This window comes from Euprymna scolopes, chromosome 20 (assembly GCF_053919585.1).
Source record: "Euprymna scolopes isolate OS-2025 chromosome 20, ASM5391958v1, whole genome shotgun sequence".
Taxonomy (NCBI): domain Eukaryota; kingdom Metazoa; phylum Mollusca; class Cephalopoda; order Sepiida; family Sepiolidae; genus Euprymna; species Euprymna scolopes.
In genome coordinates, this window is record NC_136501.1 from 29,568,970 (window position 1) to 29,589,379 (window position 20,410).

The 20,410-nt window shown below is 37.9% G+C and overlaps 1 protein-coding gene and 1 pseudogene across 11 annotated transcripts in view; both read left to right on the plus strand.

The window, feature by feature from the left end:
• The window catches only part of LOC145241378 (G-protein coupled receptor dmsr-1-like), a 921,194-nt gene that overhangs the window by 403,804 nt on the left and 496,980 nt on the right, over window positions 1-20,410 (plus strand). The window contains exon 4 of one of the 11 annotated variants that reach the window (XM_080104266.1): window positions 8,674-8,819. The exons of the other annotated variants lie outside the window; for them this stretch is intronic. The gene's annotated coding sequence lies outside the window, so the exon portion shown is untranslated. The remainder of the gene's footprint in view (window positions 1-8,673; window positions 8,820-20,410) is intronic. 11 annotated transcript variants of the gene reach the window in all.
• Window positions 6,685-6,810, plus strand: LOC145241876 (U2 spliceosomal RNA; annotated as a pseudogene).

Genomic DNA, 20,410 nt, shown 5'->3' on the forward strand with positions numbered 1-20,410 from the left:
AGATCGTGTTACCTTCGATAACATTAGGAAAATGAAACGGTTATTTAAAATTTGAAATAGTCCCTGACGATTAAAAAATTGGATAGTCTTGAATGTCACTTAAAGCTCTGATATGAGCCTGGGCGATTTAAGATATGAACTGCAGTTTAAAAACATTCAAAAACGTTTATTGTATCTATCACAAAACTCTGTGATACATGGCGCTTCTATGTGCTAGTTATATTCCCAACACATTGATATAAACAAATGATTATGATGTTAAACAAGGCACGAACATTTTGCAAATAGAACATGGTTCTAATGAGTGAAATAATTAATAACTGTTTTGTTGTTAAATTCATATGTACACTGCATCACGATATAGTAAAAAAAAAATAATAGAATATATTATCTGATTGATCGTCCTTTTTTAAATATTAATGTAAAATAAATAATTTCTAAATAAGATATTTCAACGTTATTTCCAAAATATAAAATTCGTTTCACATGAAATTGTTATCGAACTTAAGACTCAAAAACGAAATTTAAAAGATAATATATTTTTATATAAGACTTAAATTTAAACATACTTGTCTTTTACAAAAATAAAAAAAGAAAATCTTCAAATATGTATAGAAACCATTAAATTAAAACGACATTATTGAAAACAAATACGTTTTAGTTGCGTGAAGCAACTCTAGAAGTCACTCGGTCGGTCGGTCGGTCGGTAGGTCAGTAGGTCAGTATGTCGGTCTATCGGTCAGTCTGTCGGTCTGTCCGTAACACTTTTCTGCTTGTCCTTTTTGGTTTAGATCAAAGGTCTGTTTTTAATAGATATTGTTCTTAGCTTTTAAAGTTTGTGTTTACCTTTTGGCCAAGATCAAAGTGTAGTATCTGTTCCGGCAGATGCTGCACTTAAAATAATTTGTACCAGTCAATGGAGGGGAAACCCTCTATACTGGGACAATTATTATTTTTGGTAACCAGAGTGCCCCCTTTTTGGGGAGCTGGTTTTTACCTCACATTAAAAACGGCCTTGTGCCTAATTTGCTCAGTGGGGGAGCAAATAAATACCATCTGTTCCGGCAGATACTGCAAGCAAAGACCATATGTGGGGGAAACCTCACATATAAGACCTTGGTCAATGTAGGGGCAACCCTTCATACCAATTGTCACTATCCAGCTCCCCTCCTCCCCGGGGAGTTGGTCCCCATTTCCCTTTCACTCCTCACATGAAAAATCGGCCTTGTGCCTAATTTGCTCGGTGGGGGAGCAAATAAATACCATCTGTTCCGGCAGATACTGCAAGCTATGACTAGCTATGACTAGCAAAGACCAGATGTGGGGGCAACCCCACATGCCTGACCATGAACCAGCTCCCATTTCCCACCTCTCGGGAGCTGGTCCCCTTTTTCCCTTCCTCCTCCCTTCACTCCTCACATTAAAAATCGGCCTTGTGCCTAATTTGCTGTTCCGGCAGATGCTGCACTTAAGATAATTTGTACCAGTCAATGGAGGGGAAACCCTCTATACTGGGAACCGCCTGGGTAATACCTAGGAGGTCCACCCTCCCAGGCCTTGCCACCGGGCTTTCCGGTGGGGCAAGTTTATTGCTTGCTGCCTGAGGCGCCCCGACCGGGGAATGCCGACGGGGTTACTCAGGCAATTTTTAAAATTGCAGGAGTGCCCCTCCTTTAGGGGAGCCTGCGGGGTTCCCACTTTCCGGCCTTGTGCCACATAATGCTGATGTGGGCAGCATTTAAATAAAAACCCTCTATACTGGGACAATTATTATTTTTGGTAACCAGAGTGCCCCCTTTTTGCCTACTTTTAGGGGAGCTGGTTTTTACCTCACATTAAAAACGGCCTTGTGCCTAATTTGCTCAGTGGGGGAGCAAATAAATACCATCTGTTCCGGCAGATGCTGCACTTAAGATAATTTGTACCAGTCAATGGAGGGGAAACCCTCTATACTGGGACAATTATTATTTTTGGTAACCAGAGTGACCCCTTCTAGGGGAGCTGGTTTTTACCTCACATTAAAAACGGCCTTGTGCCTAATTTGCTCAGTGGGGGAGCAAATAAATACCATCTGTTCCGGCAGATGCTGCACTTAAGATAATTTGTACCAGTCAATGGAGGGGAAACCCTCTATACTGGGACAATTATTATTTTTGGTAACCAGAGTGCCCCCTTTTTGGGGAGCAGGTTTTTACCTCACATTAAATACGGCCTTGTGCCTAATTTGCTCAGTGGGGGAGCCAATAAATACCATCTGTTCCGGCAGATACTGCAAGCTATGACTAGCTATGACTAGCAAAGACCATATGTGGGGGCAACCCCACATGCCTGACCTTTAACCAGCTCCCATTTCCCACCTCTCTGGAGCTGGTCCCCATATTCCCTTCCCCCTCCCTTCACTCCTCACATTAAAAATCGGCCTTGTGCCTAATTTGCTCGGTGGGGGAGCAAATAAATACCATCTGTTCCGGCAGATACTGCAAGCTATGACTAGCTATGACTAGCAAAGACCATATGTGGGGGCAACCCCACATGCCTGACCTTTAACCAGCTCCCATTTCCCACCTCTCGGGAGCTGGCCCCCCCTTTCCCTTCCCCCTCCCTTCACTCCTCACATTAAAAATTGGCCTTGTGCCTAATTTGCTCGGTGGGGGAGCAAATAAATACCATCTGTTCCGGCAGATGCTGCACTTAAGATAATTTGTACCAGTCAATGGAGGGGAAACCCTCTATACTGGGACAATTATTATTTTTGGTAACCAGAGTGACCCCTTTTAGGGGAGCTGGTTTTTACCTCACATTAAAAACGGCCTTGTGCCTAATTTGCTCAGTGGGGGAGCAAATAAATACCATCTGTTCCGGCAGATGCTGCACTTAAGATAATTTGTGCCAGTCAATGGAGGGGAAACCCTCTATACTGGGACAATTATTATTTTTGGTAACCAGAGTGCCCCCTTTTTTGCCTACTTTAAGGGGAGCTGGTTTTACCTCACATTAAAAACGGCCTTGTGCCTAATTTGCTCAGTGGGGGAGCAAATAAATACCATCTGTTCCGGCAGATACTGCACTTAAGATAATTTGTACCAGTCAATGGAGGGGAAACCCTCTATACTGGGACAATTATTATTTTTGGTAACCAGAGTGACCCCTTTTAGGGGAGCTGGTTTTTACCTCACATTAAAAACGGCCTTGTGCCTAATTTGCTCAGTGGGGGAGCAAATAAATACCATCTGTTCCGGCAGATGCTGCACTTAAGATAATTTGTACCAGTCAATGGAGGGGAAACCCTCTATACTGGGAACCGCCTGGGTAATACCTAGGAGGTCCACCCTCCCAGGCCTTGCCACCGGGCTTTCCGGTGGGGCAAGTTTATTGCTTGCTGCCTGAGGCGCCCCGACCGGGGAATGCCGACGGGGTTACTCAGGCAATTTTTAAAATTGCAGGAGTGCCCCTCCTTTAGGGGAGCCTGCGGGGTTCCCACTTTCCGGCCTTGTGCCACATAATGCTGATGTGGGCAGCATTTAAATAAAAACCCTCTATACTGGGACAATTATTATTTTTGGTAACCAGAGTGCCCCCTTTTTGCCTACTTTTAGGGGAGCTGGTTTTTACCTCACATTAAAAACGGCCTTGTGCCTAATTTGCTCAGTGGGGGAGCAAATAAATACCATCTGTTCCGGCAGATGCTGCACTTAAGATAATTTGTACCAGTCAATGGAGGGGAAACCCTCTATACTGGGACAATTATTATTTTTGGTGACCAGAGTGACCCCTTTTTGGGGAGCAGGTTTTTACCTCACATTAAATACGGCCTTGTGCCTAATTTGCTCAGTGGGGGAGCAAATAAATACCATCTGTTCCGGCAGATACTGCAAGCTATGACTAGCTATGACTAGCAAAGACCATATGTGGGGGCAACCCCACATGCCTGACCTTTAACCAGCTCCTATTTCCCACCTCTCTGGAGCTGGTCCCCATATTCCCTTCCCCCTCCCCTCACTCCTCACATTAAAAATCGGCCTTGTGCCTAATTTGCTCGGTGGGGGAGCAAATAAATACCATCTGTTCCGGCAGATACTGCAAGCTATGACTAGCTATGACTAGCAAAGACCATATGTGGGGGCAACCCCACATGCCTGACCTTTAACCAGCTCCCATTTCCCACCTCTCGGGAGCTGGTCCCCCCTTTCCCTTCCCCCTCCCTTCACTCCTCACATTAAAAATTGGCCTTGTGCCTAATTTGCTCGGTGGGGGAGCAAATAAATACCATCTGTTCCGGCAGATGCTGCACTTAAGATAATTTGTACCAGTCAATGGAGGGGAAACCCTCTATACTGGGACAATTATTATTTTTGGTAACCAGAGTGACCCCTTTCAGGGGAGCTGGTTTTTACCTCACATTAAAAACGGCCTTGTGCCTAATTTGCTCAGTGGGGGAGCAAATAAATACCATCTGTTCCGGCAGATGCTGCACTTAAGATAATTTGTACCAGTCAATGGAGGGGAAACCCTCTATACTGGGACAATTATTATTTTTGGTAACCAGAGTGCCCCCTTTTTGCCTACTTTTAGGGGAGCTGGTTTTTACCTCACATTAAAAACGGCCTTGTGCCTAATTTGCTCAGTGGGGGAGCAAATAAATACCATCTGTTCCGGCAGATGCTGCACTTAAGATAATTTGTGCCAGTCAATGGAGGGGAAACCCTCTATACTGGGACGATTATTATTTTTGGTAACCAGAGTGCCCCCTTTTTGCCTACTTTTAGGGGAGCTGGTTTTTACCTCATATTTAAAACGGCCTTGTGCCTATTTGGCTCAGTGGGGGAGCAAATAAATACCATCTGTTCCGGCAGATGCTGCACTTAAGATAATTTGTACCAGTCAATGGAGGGGAAACCCTCTATACTGGGACAATTATTATTTTTGGTAACCAGAGTGACCCCTTTTTGCCTACTTTTAGGGGAGCTGGTTTTTACCTCACATTAAAAACGGCCTTGTGTCTAATTTGCTCAGTGGGGGAGCAAATAAACACCATCTGTTCCGGCAGATGCTGCACTTAAGATAATTTGTACCAGTCAATGGAGGGGAAACCCTCTATACTGGGACAATAATTATTTTTGGTAAGCAGAGTGCCCCCTTTTTGCCTACTTTTAGGGGAGCTGGTTTTTACCTCACATTAAAAACGGCCTTGTGCCTAATTTGTTCAGTGGGGGAGAAAATAAATACCATCTGTTCCGGAAGAGCCTGCACTTAAGATAATTTGTACCAGTCAATGGAGGGGAAACCCTCTATACTGGGACAATTATTATTTTTGGTAACCAGAGTGCCCCCCTTTTTGCCTACTTTTAGGGGAGCTGGTTTTTACCTCACATTAAAAACGGCCTTGTGCCTAATTTGCTCAGTGGGGGAGCAAATAAATACCATCTGTTCCGGCAGATACTGCAAGCTATGACTAGCTATGACTAGCAAAGACCAGATGTGGGGGCAACCCCACATGCCTGACCTTTAACCAGCTCCCATTTCCCACCTCTCGGGAGCTGGTCCCCTTTTCCCTTCCCCCTCCCTTCACTCCTCACATTAAAAATTGGCCTTGTGCCTAATTTGCTCGGTGGGGGAGCAAATAAATACCGTCTGTTCCGGCAGATACTGCAAGCAAAGACCAGATGTGGGGGCAACCCCACATACCTGACCTTTAACCAGCTCCCATTTCCCACCTCTCGGGAGCAGGTCCTTTTTTTCCCTTCCCCCTTCCCTTCACTCCTCACATTAAAAATTGGCCTTGTGCCTAATTTTCTCGGTGGGGGAGCAAATAAATACCATCTGTTCCGGTAGATACTGCAAGCAAGGACCATATATGGGGGAAACTCCACATATAAGACATTGGTCAATGTAGAGGTAACCCTTCATACCAATTGTCACTATCCAGCTCCCCTACTCCCCGATAGTTTGTCCCCATTTCCCCTTCACTCCTCACATTAAAAATCGGCCTTGTGCCTAATTTGCTCGGTGGGGGAGAAATTAAATACCGCTTTTCTCGGCCTTTTGGCAAAGATCAAAGTGTAGTATCTTTTCCGGCAGATACTGGAACTAAAGACAATATATGGGGTCATCCCCACATATAAACCTTGGTCAATGTAGGGACAACCCTTCATACCAATTGTCACTATCCAGCTCCCCTACTCCACGGGGAGTTGGTCCCCATTTCCCATTCACTCCTCACATTAAAAATCGGCCGTGTGCCTAATTTGCTTTTTGGGGGAGCAAATAAACACAGCTTTACTCGGTCTTTTTTGCCAATATCAAAGTGTAGTATATGCCTGGCAGATACTGCAAGCAAAGACCATATGTGGAGGAAAACACACATATGAGACCTTGGTCAATGTAGGGGACAATCCTTCATACAAATTTTCACTATCAAGTTCCCGTACTCCCCGGGTAGTTGGCCTCCATTTCCCCTTCACTCCTCCCATTAGAAAATGGCCTTGTGCCGAATTTTTTCGGTGGGGGATCAAATAAATACCAACCCCACATATAAGACCTTGGTCAATGTAGGGGCACCCCTTCATACCAATTATCACTATCCAGCTCCCCTACTCCCCGGGGAGTTGGCCCCCATTTCCCCTTCAAGCCTCACATTAAAAATCGGCCTTGTGCCTAATTTGCTCGGTGGGGGAGCAAATAAATACCCTTTTCTTGGCCTTTTAGCAAAGATCAAAGTGTAGTATCTGTTCTTACGACATGCTGTACTTATTGTGATATAAAGTGGGGATCACTTTTCTGTATTGATTTTATGTAAAATGATCACCCACTTCACAACCAGTAAGTCTCAAAGCGATTCAATTCATTCTCCAGATCATTCAAGTTGTTTTTGAAGGAGTCTAGTTATTTTTAAGCGTTCAAGTCATTCTTAAGGTCATTCAATTCATCCTTAAGTTCATTAAAGTCATTCTAAGTCGTTTACTTTTTAATTATTTAAGTCATTTCAGCTCATTTTTCGGTGATTTTAGTTTATCTTTTAGAATTTCATGTCAATCCTACATTCACGAATTCATCGATTACACGAGAGCACGCGACTAAAAGCCATCGGCCTTGTTAGATAAAGAAAAATAACTAACAAGAATGCATGTTTTCAAACTTCCAAAGTCTATCCTATCGCCGAAATGTTCCATCCGTGTGTCTGTTTTATAATATTATAATGGAATTCGTCCGGCAAACTGCAGTTTCCAAGTACCGCCCCTAATATGTTTCCTTAAATAATCAAATTATGCGTAATTTTTGTCACTAACGATTACTAGCTCTTGTCGCGGTAATCTCAGTATACGTGCACACCCTCATTCTTAGTTGGCTGTCGCTCCTTGAAAAATATTTCTATACATCATTAAAAATTTGTGGATCTTGTTCGTACAGTTGTTATATTGTTTATTTATTTTTCCTCACTAACAATGTATGGAACCACAAAGAGAAGACCACATCGACTTATACATTAGTTGAATTGCTAGGAAAATACTGATTAGCATGCTGTTTTCCCTGCAATGATCATTTATTTTAGCCATGGTTCATAATATTCACAACGTCTTACGCACATTAGAGCTATATGCATAAATATGCAAACTAGATAGTATTTAAAGGAAAAAGTTGATCAGAACCAATGCAACATAGCAATGGAACATCATTGTAGATCTATTCACTCTCGCTTGAATATTGCGAATAAATATTTAAAAGTAAATTCGTCTGTTAGTATCATGTACACGGATAACTAGAGATTTACCGATTAGAAGCTTCACAATGACATATGCAATTCTCTGAAGTTGAAAGAAAAAAACATTTTAGAAAAAACATCAATATTATTTCTGTATATTTGTTTTAGCAATTATAGAAAAAATAACTTTGTTATCTTTTACAGTTATCAATAAATGTCTTAAAGTCTTTAAACGCAAGCACTTTTACAAAAATCCACCGCGGTGCATCTTTCTTATTTATATTCAACGTTAATGTCGTTTTTTTTTGTGCAGCTCTGCGCAATTGCAGACAATGACAAAGGCTCAGTAAAGACTTGTCATTATTGAAAACAAAATCGCCTGCTTGATCTCAGGTACATTTAAACTTTGCGCACGGCCTTTCTGTAAATGTTGGCACGGGCTTGATATTCGGAACGATGATCAAATAAATCCAAAAATAAAAATGCGATAACAAACGCGCTTGACTTATAAGACTCGAAGCAGACGCTTTTTAATCAAAAAGACCAAATAGTCTTTAATCAATTACAAATCCATCTAATCCAAACCTTAAACCATGCTATGAAGAGTAACCATAAACAACTTCCATAACCTTTACCCTAAACACTAACTTAAAGCCTTAACTATAAGCGTTTTTTTTAATATTCGTTTAAAATCGCGTAATAATTTAATCTGCATAACCCTCATCTTTACCTAACCCCCAAACCCTTACCATAACCCTAAAAATATTTTATTATCACGCATAAATTTAATCCGACTAACCCTAAGCTTACCCCCCAAAAAAATATGTTTCTGTTTATTTAAAAAAAATGTTTTTGTAATTATTTAGGAAACTTATAGTATGTAGTATGTAGTTGTTATATTCTCTTTTATGGTTTTCTATTTCTTTTTTATTCTAATTAGTATCTGGTAAATATTATTATTTTATCTTTTTTAGCGTTTTCAAACTTGATCAACGCTTGGCATATTCCGGCAGTTTACATAAGCTGCCGCATTACGGTACACATACTTCAAAGTACACACTGCTCACTCACGTCTGTAACTGTGACAACTGTAGACACTATGGAGTATCTCCAATCGCAGGTAAGGCGAAGAAATTGAGGCAGAGATTGTTGCACTGTAACTGTCACACATCTGCCGAGATACGTGATTTAACGACCGCTTCTGCTTTTCTTTCGCGCACGTATACGCGGTCAGTTACATTAATAAAGTTGTTTTTACTTGGCTATTTCATCACCAACACCAACAACGTTGAATTTTAAAATTCTCGAAACTTGTTCACAAAAAATAAAACTTGCGATAGGAGATTAAAGGCCTCTGAACTAGTGCTGTTGTCCCGTAAGTGTTCGAAAGAAATCTAGGTTTCGATATTTAATGCAAACTAAATATATTAAATATATAAAAATATATCCAACAAAATACGAGTACAAGTGTGGATCAATATTATTGTCAAGTGCGCATTACTCGTATATGAGTTGTCTGCTGAAGGGGAGATATATATTGCCACGGTCTTCATAGTAAGTAACATGGTTCATTATTATCCGTAGGGTGGACACACAGCACCAACAGAATGTGTTGCTTAAAAGTGTCTAACTTTACTTCAATTAATACATAAAAATATGCGCCTGTACACTTATTCCTCTAAATCTAGATTCAATCTTCACGTTCAAAATTAAGACAAGGTCCATTATTACAAAGACCATTCTAAACCAGCGCATATAGAAAACTTTTTATTGGTAAATAGCAATGTTTGGCTAGGTCTCTGTCAGTTCGTTTGCAATGTTATTAAAGCTACTTTATTCAATCCACGATTTTTAAATAAACAAGCTGACTTACCATCATACAAACACACTTTTCTTTTTATTATATAGTTATTTTGGATCCAACTAACACGCAAATCACCTAAATCCTATATTTATATTTTTGACCTTTTTATTACTGATTTGAAACTTTCTGGTTTCTAAAATTCTGAAATTACATATCTCAACCTACTGCTGGTACGTTTAGGAATTTCGTTAACGAACAGAGGGGCGCCATGAAAAAGACTGATTATTCAAATGAAACACATTTTAGATTAGTGTGGCAGATTTTGGGTATTTGGATCCTGAAGGGTAATTTTAACACACGGTGATGGAGCTTGTTGTATGTTATGTTTCGCCGTGCAAGGATTACGTGGTCATGATACGTTTTATATCTAATTGGTGACTAGACGTGCTGTATTAAATATGCGTAGGTAATTACTATAATTCGTTTAACATATCAAATAATTATATTTATTTGAGTCTCGTGATAATCAAAAAGATCTAAACGTACCTAAGAAAAGATCTAATCGTATTAATATGCAAAGTATATTTTACTTTTTTTTAAGTTCGAACATATATAATTTATCCATACTCGTGTTCTTTGGGGGGTCATCAAGGCCCGGAGGTGTAAGCATTAAAAAGCATTTGTACTTTAAGGCATGTAAGCTTTTTAAGGAGGAAAACTATTTGCGATTGCGGTTTCTTTAAATTTATGACCGCGATGATATAGGAATCACTTTATATACGGATTTTTTTTTAATAGGGTGCAGCGTCAAATTGTTTCAGTAACGTTTTTCTAGTAAGGTTCTTAGCATTTTCAAGGTATAATTCAAAATTATTATCAAAAGAAATAATATATGTACACGCAACTAGTGCAGGTTAGTATATGACAGAAATCGGATGTCATAGGATGGCTGTAGTGTAAGATCCATAAAGAATCATGAATCATTGTTGATAAGTAGACCGGTTTTTAACCTTAATATTTATGGAGGGTTGCTATGTTTCCAATTGTAATCATATGATAATCTTGTATTAACTTTGTGTAAGTCTAATTGTTTATTGATTTATTTAATGAAGAGAAGAGAAATACAAAGTCGTAACACCCCTTCTGAATGCAAGCCTTTTTTTTTATTACATATTCACCCCAAACAAGGCACATTGCCACTTTGGTGTAGGGGGCTACTATCAGGGGGAACAACTGCTGGGGTGCTATGTAGGGATTTGGGCAGCAAGATGTCGGTTCACGTTGCATTTGAACTTCTGCACGTCAGTACAGTTGGGGAAGGATGGGCCTGGAATGGAATTCCAAAGTCTAGCGGTTCTAGGGAAGAAACTACTGGAGTAGAAAGATCTTTTACATCTAGGGATCTCTACAGGGTGGGGGCGATTTAGCAGCCTGTCGTGTTTGTCGAGGGTGTTCACGTCGTAGGGGAACAAATGATTGCAGTTCGTCAGAGCATTCACCATTAAAATACTTGTAGAACAGGCAGAGGGGTGCAACGTTTAGTCGATGGGACAGAGGCTGAAGCTTAGATGCCAGTTCAGAGCTTATCAGATATACGACTGTCTTTTGAACCTTGTCAAGGAGCGATAGACTAATAGCAGATGTACCAGCTCAAATATGACAGCAATACTCCATACATGGGCGAATGGTGGCCTTATAGAGGTACAGGATACTTTCGGGTATTAGTAGTTTTCTAGCACGGTAGAAAGAGCCCACCTTCATTGCAGCGGTCCATTCAATGCCTTCAATGTAATTGTTCCAACTCATGTTTCCTGTGAACGTTAGGCCAAGGAGTTTGAAAGATGTACTCTCAGATAAAGAGTCGTTGGCCATTGCTATAGGTTATAGACAATGTTTCTTGTAATTATTGAATGAAACTAGTTTAGTCTTGGCAGCATTGAACGTGACCATCCATTTTTGTCGCCATACCACTACAGATTGGAGCTCATCCTCTCGTGTTTCTGCCATTTCTTTAGATATGTGTTCACTTGTTTTCCTGTCGTGGCTGTTATAGAGTGTGGTGTCATCAGCATATATACCCATCTCAGAGATAATTTTGTCGGGGAGGTCATTTATGAATATCAGGAACAGTAGAGGCCCAAGGATAGACCGCTGGGGCACTCCGGCATTTTAATCATATTGTTTAGATGTACGACCGTCGAGGACTACCTGAATTTTTCTCTTATCTAAGAAGGATTTAATTCTGTTAAGTATTCTACCAGTGATACCATATGATCTAGTTTTCCTGAGGAGACCCGAACTGCCCTCCCCCGCTTTGTCCAGTGAATGGTATATATGTGCAGAGATTACAGTTAAGATGTCTGGCCAACCAGAGGCCATATAGGCCTTTGTCTTGTAAGTGCATGTTTATTGGCTGATAGGAAGGGCGCGGTGGATACTAGAAACCTCATTGGCTAACTAAAATCTCAATAGAAGGTGCTTATTAAAAAATGACAGACAGCCACAAAATTCGCGCATAAGCCTAAAGTGTCCAAGAATGGATGAAACGCGGAATATTCAGTGTAGCTTAATCGCTATATATATATATATATATATAAATATATATATATATATATATATTGTAACTTACTATATATATATATATATATATATATATATATATATATAACATATAATAATATGCATGTTCATCACTTTAAACGGACAAGTCTTACCAGATGGAATGTAAAGGAGCCGTGGTTACATAGAATATTTCACACTCTAGTGTGTTACTTCTGATTTCGACAAAATTAAAGTCTTTGCTCAATGAGTTTGTTTGGTCCTTGTTACCGTTACATGCAAATGCTATTTGTGGTAATCAGGAAGGTTTCATCCTGGATCAGATGTCAATAGTCTTTGTTAAGTGTCGCGTTTTAGTATCGTGTTGTATCTTCCCATGGTGGTAGGCAGGAAGATACAACCAACCAAAATTTTTAGACAATTATTTTTGTATAAAACTTCTAGAATAATTGATAGAACTCTACTCGGGAAAGTGTCGCGTTTCTTATATACAGTTGGAACGTATTTGTTAGTTTATTTTCTTAGCCTAAAGTTTACTGATTATGTTAATTTAAAGTTCTCTTTTGAGGTTTGGGTTAATTTATGTTCTATTTTGAGGGCTGGGTTTGAGAGAGTAATGTCTGTTTTGGGGTCCAAATTATGTGAAATTGTTTCATATATGTATTTAAATTACCCGTCTTAGTGTAGGTAAAATTATTTTAAATATGTGTTGCATATTCACCGCCCTTGCAAAGGTAAAGTTATTTCATATACATGCTGTAAATTTTTTACCCTAGGTAAGATACAGTTATTTCATATGTCTAATACCCGTCCTAGCTAGGTAAAATATCCTTTTGCTCGAAATAGAAAATGATACATAGACATTAAAAATGTCCCACTCCTAAGAATAACAAAAATTTTCAAAAGCAAATTAAATTTTCTCATTGTTTATACAGTCCTAAGCAACACCGGGTAGCCCGGCTGGTATTTTATTTTACTACTATAAACAAATTTCGGAATTGTGGTCTTAAAATCAATATTATCCAATTTCTTTAAGTAAATAACGTGTATTTCGCTATTGTGTCAGCATAGAAAGCAACTGCTTCGAACTTTATTCCTTTTTTTATTTTGATCTTGTTTTTACATCTTATTAACTCGGTTTAATGCATCGGCTATACATAAAATCAAAATGAAAAAATATCGTAAAATATGTAAGGCATCTAGATATATTTTCATTTGCTTACATATAAAATAAATTATTAATATAATTTCGATTTCGAAACAAAACAGAAAATTATAATAATACCAAAAAAAAGAAAAAAGTCAAGACAGCTTGTATATTTGATGTTTTTTAATCGTTATCGATTATAACAATTATTTTCGGTATCAAACTTAGTATCAGATATACTGGTGATATTTTAGGTATGACATGTTTGGCTCCCATTAATTATCATCTGTGTCATTCACTGAAAGTTCATTGAAATTGGTAACATGTTCATTATGATGAAGACGGAAATGTTCTAGGTTATTTTTTTTTTCAATAAGTAATATCTTAACTCCATGAAACCAGTTAGCCAACTTCTCACTTTATTTTATGCTCTTCTCTGTTTTTAAACGTGTTTTTTTTTTACTTTTTTTTTGTTTTTTACATGATAGTGACCACTTATCAAGGTCCGGAGGCCAGTTGGAGATAATGGTTATTGCGTGTACAATAATCAATGGGATAATATCGTAGTAATCGGTTCTAATAGAGATTTTATAAAGTGTCTTACTAAAGGGGGCGGTTTATCAGGAAATTGCCTATGTTGGAATTGATGGCATCCGAGTTATAGTCAGGTGGGAAACAGGCAAACGGCAAAGAGTTCCACAGGCGTGCACTTCCAAGAAAGAAGCCCTGCCCATGGAACCCACGCTCCGATTTAGGCACAAACAAACGTGGGGAAAATTATTGACAGTGGTTTATGCCAGACGGGTGTTCTTTGTGAAAGATTGGCGAGGGGGACCAGAGATTGGAGGTCAGATGATCACCTGCTGTGGAAATAATTACAAAACAAGATAGGCTCGCAACATCCCCCCTGTGAGAGACAGACCGCAGGGAAGAGAAAAGGGCATCCCCCACTAAGCCACGAACTCCACTTTGTACCCCGTCAAGGCAGGAAAGGCTGTTTTTAGCAGTTCATGCCCAGACGCGGAAACATCACTCCATCCCCGGACGTACTTGGCTTTCATATAGACAGAGAATGACCGCAGCTGTAAGATAGCCTCTGGAGCGGTAGAAGGATCCCACTATTTTTCCAGTGACCTTGGCAACGGATTTGATATGCGTGTTCCATTTCAGATTAGGAGTAAAGGTCAATCCCAGAAGTCTGTGCAAACATGGTGCCTCCCCAAGACTAGAACCATCCACTTCATTTGATGCCTGATGGGGATCAGACGATGTAAAGACAGATGCATTAAAAGTAACCAGCCACTCCTTTCCCCATTGTACAGCGTACTCAAGATCAGAGGAGAGAGAATCAGAGAGAACTTTGTCATTTACGGCTTTTGAAGTGTTGCCATAGATGGCCGTGTCATCAGAATAGATGTCGACGAATTATTTAAGTATGTGTTTTGGGAGATAATTAATGCAGATCAGGAAGAGAACCGGGCCCAGGATGGACCCCTGAGGAATTCCAGCGTCAATACTCTTGGCCCCTGACCTCCGCCAATCAACCACCGTCGCCACGAGCCTAGCAGGGAGAAATAATCCAACAACTGAGAATACATTTCCAGCTACGGTGTAGCTGGAAACTTATGAAGTAGGTCCCCATGCCACACCTCACCAAAGGCCCCTGATACGTCAAGAACAATCTCCCCAGAAAGGAAGTATATATATATATATATATATATATATATATATATATATATATATATATATATATATATATATATATACCAGTGGTCTTGCTTTTTGTGTGAGAAACGTCTCTACCAAACTCTAGTCTAAGTCTTTGTTCTACGCACTTCAAACTAGATTTATAATAATTTGGTTCTGTGAAACAGTTTTAATTTCGTGTTTCGCCGGTAAAATAGTTGCTTAAGCACACTTTAGTAAAATTTGTAAATTATAAATCACTCATTTTTAAGTTAGATTTTGTAGTTTTAATAAAAATAGTAAAGTGTGGAAAAGAGTAAAAATCGCTGTTTTAAATACCGAGGTTTTTCAATAATAATATGTTAAACATATTGAGCAATAGTACAAACAATCGATACAAGTTCCATAAACTAAGCCCTTGTAGTTTCAGGAAAAATCAATTTACCCATATATGTTCGCAAATAAGAGTATAATATTAAATGATTTTTCGTATTTGCTGGATTTTTCAGACTGCCAATTTCATCTTACGCGTTACCTTTCTCATGGTTCTGATCGATGTAACTTCCATTATATGTAACTTCCATTATATGTAACTTCCATTATATGTAAGTTCTACATTGTACATCTCGCTAATCTTTTTGCCAAATGCAAGAATCTATACGGATTTTTAAACGTTACATTTTATAAAATCTACAGTGGTATAATGCTGTCATTCCATCCATCATCACCCGGGGTAAACGTCTTAAGCAATTCGCAATTGTATTGTCAGTGATGCACGCAACCATCAGATAAATGTACTTTGATAACTGAATATGCCCGGTGGTTTAAACATGATATTTTGATTAATACAGATTTCGTATTAATTTAAATATTATACTGAACCCAATATATGGTAATGATTTAAAAAGTAAATAAAAATGGCTCGTGCGCCCACACCAGTAATCGAAACTAAAACATTTAGCTTACGATTTACTTTTCCCTTTGACGTTACTGCCTAGGCTCTGTAGACATGTGTACTGCAACGCTAAATATTAAAACATGAACCAATAGTTAGTAAATTACACAGGTTCGACCTCCATCTAGCAAAATTTTAACACTTGTGCATCGATGTTTCCCAGCTAAAACCCAAATATATAGTTTTGCATGGGTTCGAATATACTATTTATTATGTTTCATTTATATAGACTAAAAACTGACAGAGTAGTTTGGTAGGCAATTTAAAAATATATATATATACATATATATATATACGCATACATTTAGCAAAAGATTAGTGTTTACTATAACGTTTACCGCAAATATTGCGTAAATATAAACTATATACATAAATTGCGTAAATATAAACTATATACATAAATATATGTAAATATCTGCATGAATATAATTATATATCATAAGTAAACTAAAGATAATCATACCTTAAGAAAACAGAAAAAAAAATCGTATTATTTGGATCCATCGGACAACTTTTCTCATGTTGAGTATGATTTTAACAACGTTTCGGTTGATGTAACATCCGATCTTCTTCAGATGTATCTTGTCGGACACGGGAATGTTATTTTTTCTGTCGAACTGGGAGTGAAAAAAATACAATTGCGAATTATTTAAGATCTCTAGCCAGTCATGGTTGACGGAACAAAAACGTGCATTAAATAAATTGTTCCGCTCGAAATTCTGTCCAAATTCCCGAGTTCGATAGAAATAAAAATCATTCCTGAGTTCGACAAAAATACACCTGAATAAAATCGGATATTATATCGACCGAAACGTTGTGAAAATTACACTCAAGATGAGAACAGTATACTGATTAATCCAAATACTACGAATAACCAATCCTATCTAAAAAATTCATAAATGAAATAGAACAAGCAGGGAATTAATTAACATAAATGTTTAAAAGAATATGCGGTCTTTTGCAAATAAATGCGATTCCACGATTCATATATCATACAAAGTTTTATTTTCTTTTTAAATGAACAGAAAAAAAGGTTCGCCTTTTTTTTCTTGTTTTTCGGGCCAAGATCTTTTTCCTGTTATCAAAGTCTTGTATATGTTCCAACAGATACTGTAATCACAGTAATATGGAAGGCCAACTCCACATATCAAACAATTGCTCTTGAGCAATCAGATTTGGTCAATGTAGAAGATACATATTGTCACTATCCAGTTCCCTCTCGATGAAACTTGCCCCCTCCCCTTACTCTCCAAATTAAAAAAAAAGTCCTTGTGCCAAATTTGCTCAGTGGGGAATCAAATAAATAACTAAATAAACAGCAAAAATGGTCCGCCTCTTTTCTTCTTAGCCTTCGGGCCAAAATCAAAGTGTAGTATCTGTATACTGAAACCAAAGACCGTTGCGCTTGTGGCAATCACTTTTTGATCCATGTAGGTCCAACCCTATATACCGAAAGGCTCCCATTATCAGCTCCCCCTTTCCATTCCCCTCCCCCTCTCAACATGAAAAACGACCATATGCCTAATTTTCTCTCGTGGGAAGAAAGTAAACACCTTAAATAGATAGAATAAAAGATTTTCAATATGAATATCAATACAAAAAAAACATAAATCTTAATAACCAGTGTATCATAATTCTGATATAGATTTCAGGAGCTTTAATCGCAGAGTTTAAAATTAAAATGAAAATAGTAGTTCAAAGAATAATTAATCAGTAGCTTCAAAATTTAAAAAAGTTATTAAATTATCTTTAAATGTAATTTCTTAGAAATTGGTGCAAGTACAATATCTAGCTACTCGTCTATACTCACTATAACATTATAGAAAGTTCTGATGATGTATATATGTATTTTCTAAAAACTCGTAAAGCATAACATACCCTGACGAACAGGCACTAAACATTACACGTACATAGGTGTTGAACTGTATTTATAAACGCAATGATCTATAGTTCGCCGATGTAAAAGTGATACAGAATACAGTCACGTCAGTTGCTTTATCAACTTTCTGATAATTGTTGAGATCGTTTGTATAGAAGTCAGAATGATATTTTCATAGTAAAGAATTCCTTTAAGATTCAATAAAGGGAACACTAAAATTTATATGAATGTGAATTCGCAAAAAAAAAAAATAAATAAATAAAATTTGCGTATTTTAAAATAATACTCCAATTAATTAATATCAATACAAACGAAAAAGCAGGATCTCTAAAATTAATTGGGGAATTCGATTGGGGAATACATTTTAATGGCACGTTAAAATCTAATAATTACGTGTTGTCAATTGCGTCAAAGGAATAGATAATTAGATGACAAGGAATCTCATATTACGGGATGCACATGTTTGTGTGAGAATGTTTACTCCGCAAAAAATACCTCGTTGTACAAAATTCTCAGCAGAACTAGGTGAACATGTAAATTGAAATATATTCTTCTTCTTTCTCTTCTTCTCCTTCTTCTTCTTCTTCATGATCACCACCACCACCACCATCATCATCATCATCATCATCATCATCATCGTTGTCGCTGTCGTTGAAATTACTTTTATCATCACCATCATATTCATCATCATCATTATCATAATGCCATATAGACTCTCCCATTAATCGACACTGATAACGCTATGTTAGTTAGTAATGGCCGAAGTTTGCTACCTACTATTCTAGAATTCTAAAGCGCACAAAAAAATCAAATCTGAAAGCAGAAAAATTACTAGTATTAATATCGCAAAAGAAATGAATTTAATAACTTTACGACAGGTAATATTTAGTCTATTCAAACTAAAACTAAAAGATGTTTTTTTTTAATTGCAAATATACATATCGTATATTTTTTTTGGCCTTCGGGACAAGATCAAAGTATAGCATTTGTTCCGACAGATGCTGCAAGCAAAGACCAGCTATGACATATGTGGGGCCAACCCCACATATCTAAACTTGGTCACTGAAGGGGCAACCCTTCATACCAACAATTTCTAAACCAGCTCCCATTTCCCACCTCTCGGGAGCTGGTACCCCCTTTTCCTGCCCCCTTCCCTCTTGTGCCTAATTTGCTCGGTGGGGGGAGCAAATAAATACATCAAAGTGTAGTATTTGTTCTTCAGATGCTGCACTTCTATTTCTTGTTCTCTTTCGGTGGAGGAAAAATCTTCACGACTGAGACAATTTTTATTTTTGTACCTTTTCTCCACGTTAAAAAACGACCCTGGTGTCTAACTCCGCCCCGCGGGGAGGCATAGTATATAGGTACATATCGTACTTTTCATGTGACAAATTTTCCTAAGATATATTTCAATATCGACGGCTAAATCTCTAAGCTATCTATTTCAAAGAGCATCTAGCTACAATTAACTATATATATATATATATATATATATATATATATATATATATATATATATATATATATATATATATATATATAGTTAGTTAGTTAGTTATAAAATATCTATGGCGATTAAGCTACACTGAATATTCCGCGTTTCGGCCACTCTAGGATTCTTCAGGCTTATCCGCGCATAAGCCTGAAGAATCATAGAGTGGATGAAACGCGGAATATTCAGTGTAGCTTAATCGCCATAGATATTTTATAACTAATTAACTGGCTCTACTTACGTATTGAGCTTTTTGGAGTAAATATTTAAGTTTACGCATAAATTTATACTTTCGTATATAAATTTTATGTGAGTAAATGAAGTATATATATATATATATATATATATATATATATATATATATATATATATATATATATATATATAGGTCCTGGATATGACCTTAAAATATATCCAGTGGCGAGGCACCAGCTTGCGGGCTTTGGGAAGTGTGGAACCACCCTTTAATTTTCATTGCTCCCAGATCCACTCTGACCCGGAGTGGTAGTACTTGTTAGTGTCCCAACTATGGGGTAAATAGAATTCAACTTGAAAACAACAAATATATTCTATAAAAAAAAATTTCTTCCGAATCTTTGGATTCGGCATTAAATAACCTGAAAAGGGTTGATATGCCGTAAAACAAAAACAACCAACCAACTATATATATATATATATATATATATATATATATATATATATATATATATACCAGCAAAAGTACCCGTCATTGACTGGGTTCAAAAACAGCCTACAGAAAATGGACTCTTATTTATGAAAGTATGATAGGTTATGAAAAGGAAGGGATGTAAAGATAGCTTCGAATTTGGGGGTATCAAAACCAAAGCAAAATATCATGAAAGTAAAAAGAAAATAGATAAATGTGGATTTGCACCTGCACAGGTAAGTGCACATGGAAATGTCCAACCAACAGATGCCTCATGTGCATAGACGTACACCTTAGAGTATGACACCCCAATATAGCATACCAACTCTTTTCCTAATCTACATTAATGATCTTCCAAATCATATCCTTACATCATTTGTAGACATTTATGCTGACGACACTACCATTTATGGTACCACATCTAAGACAGTAAACGAGCAAGTACTCTCCAATTCTCTCTCCTCTGATCTTGAGCACGTAGTACAATGGGGAAAGGAGTGGCTGGTTACTTTTAATGCATCT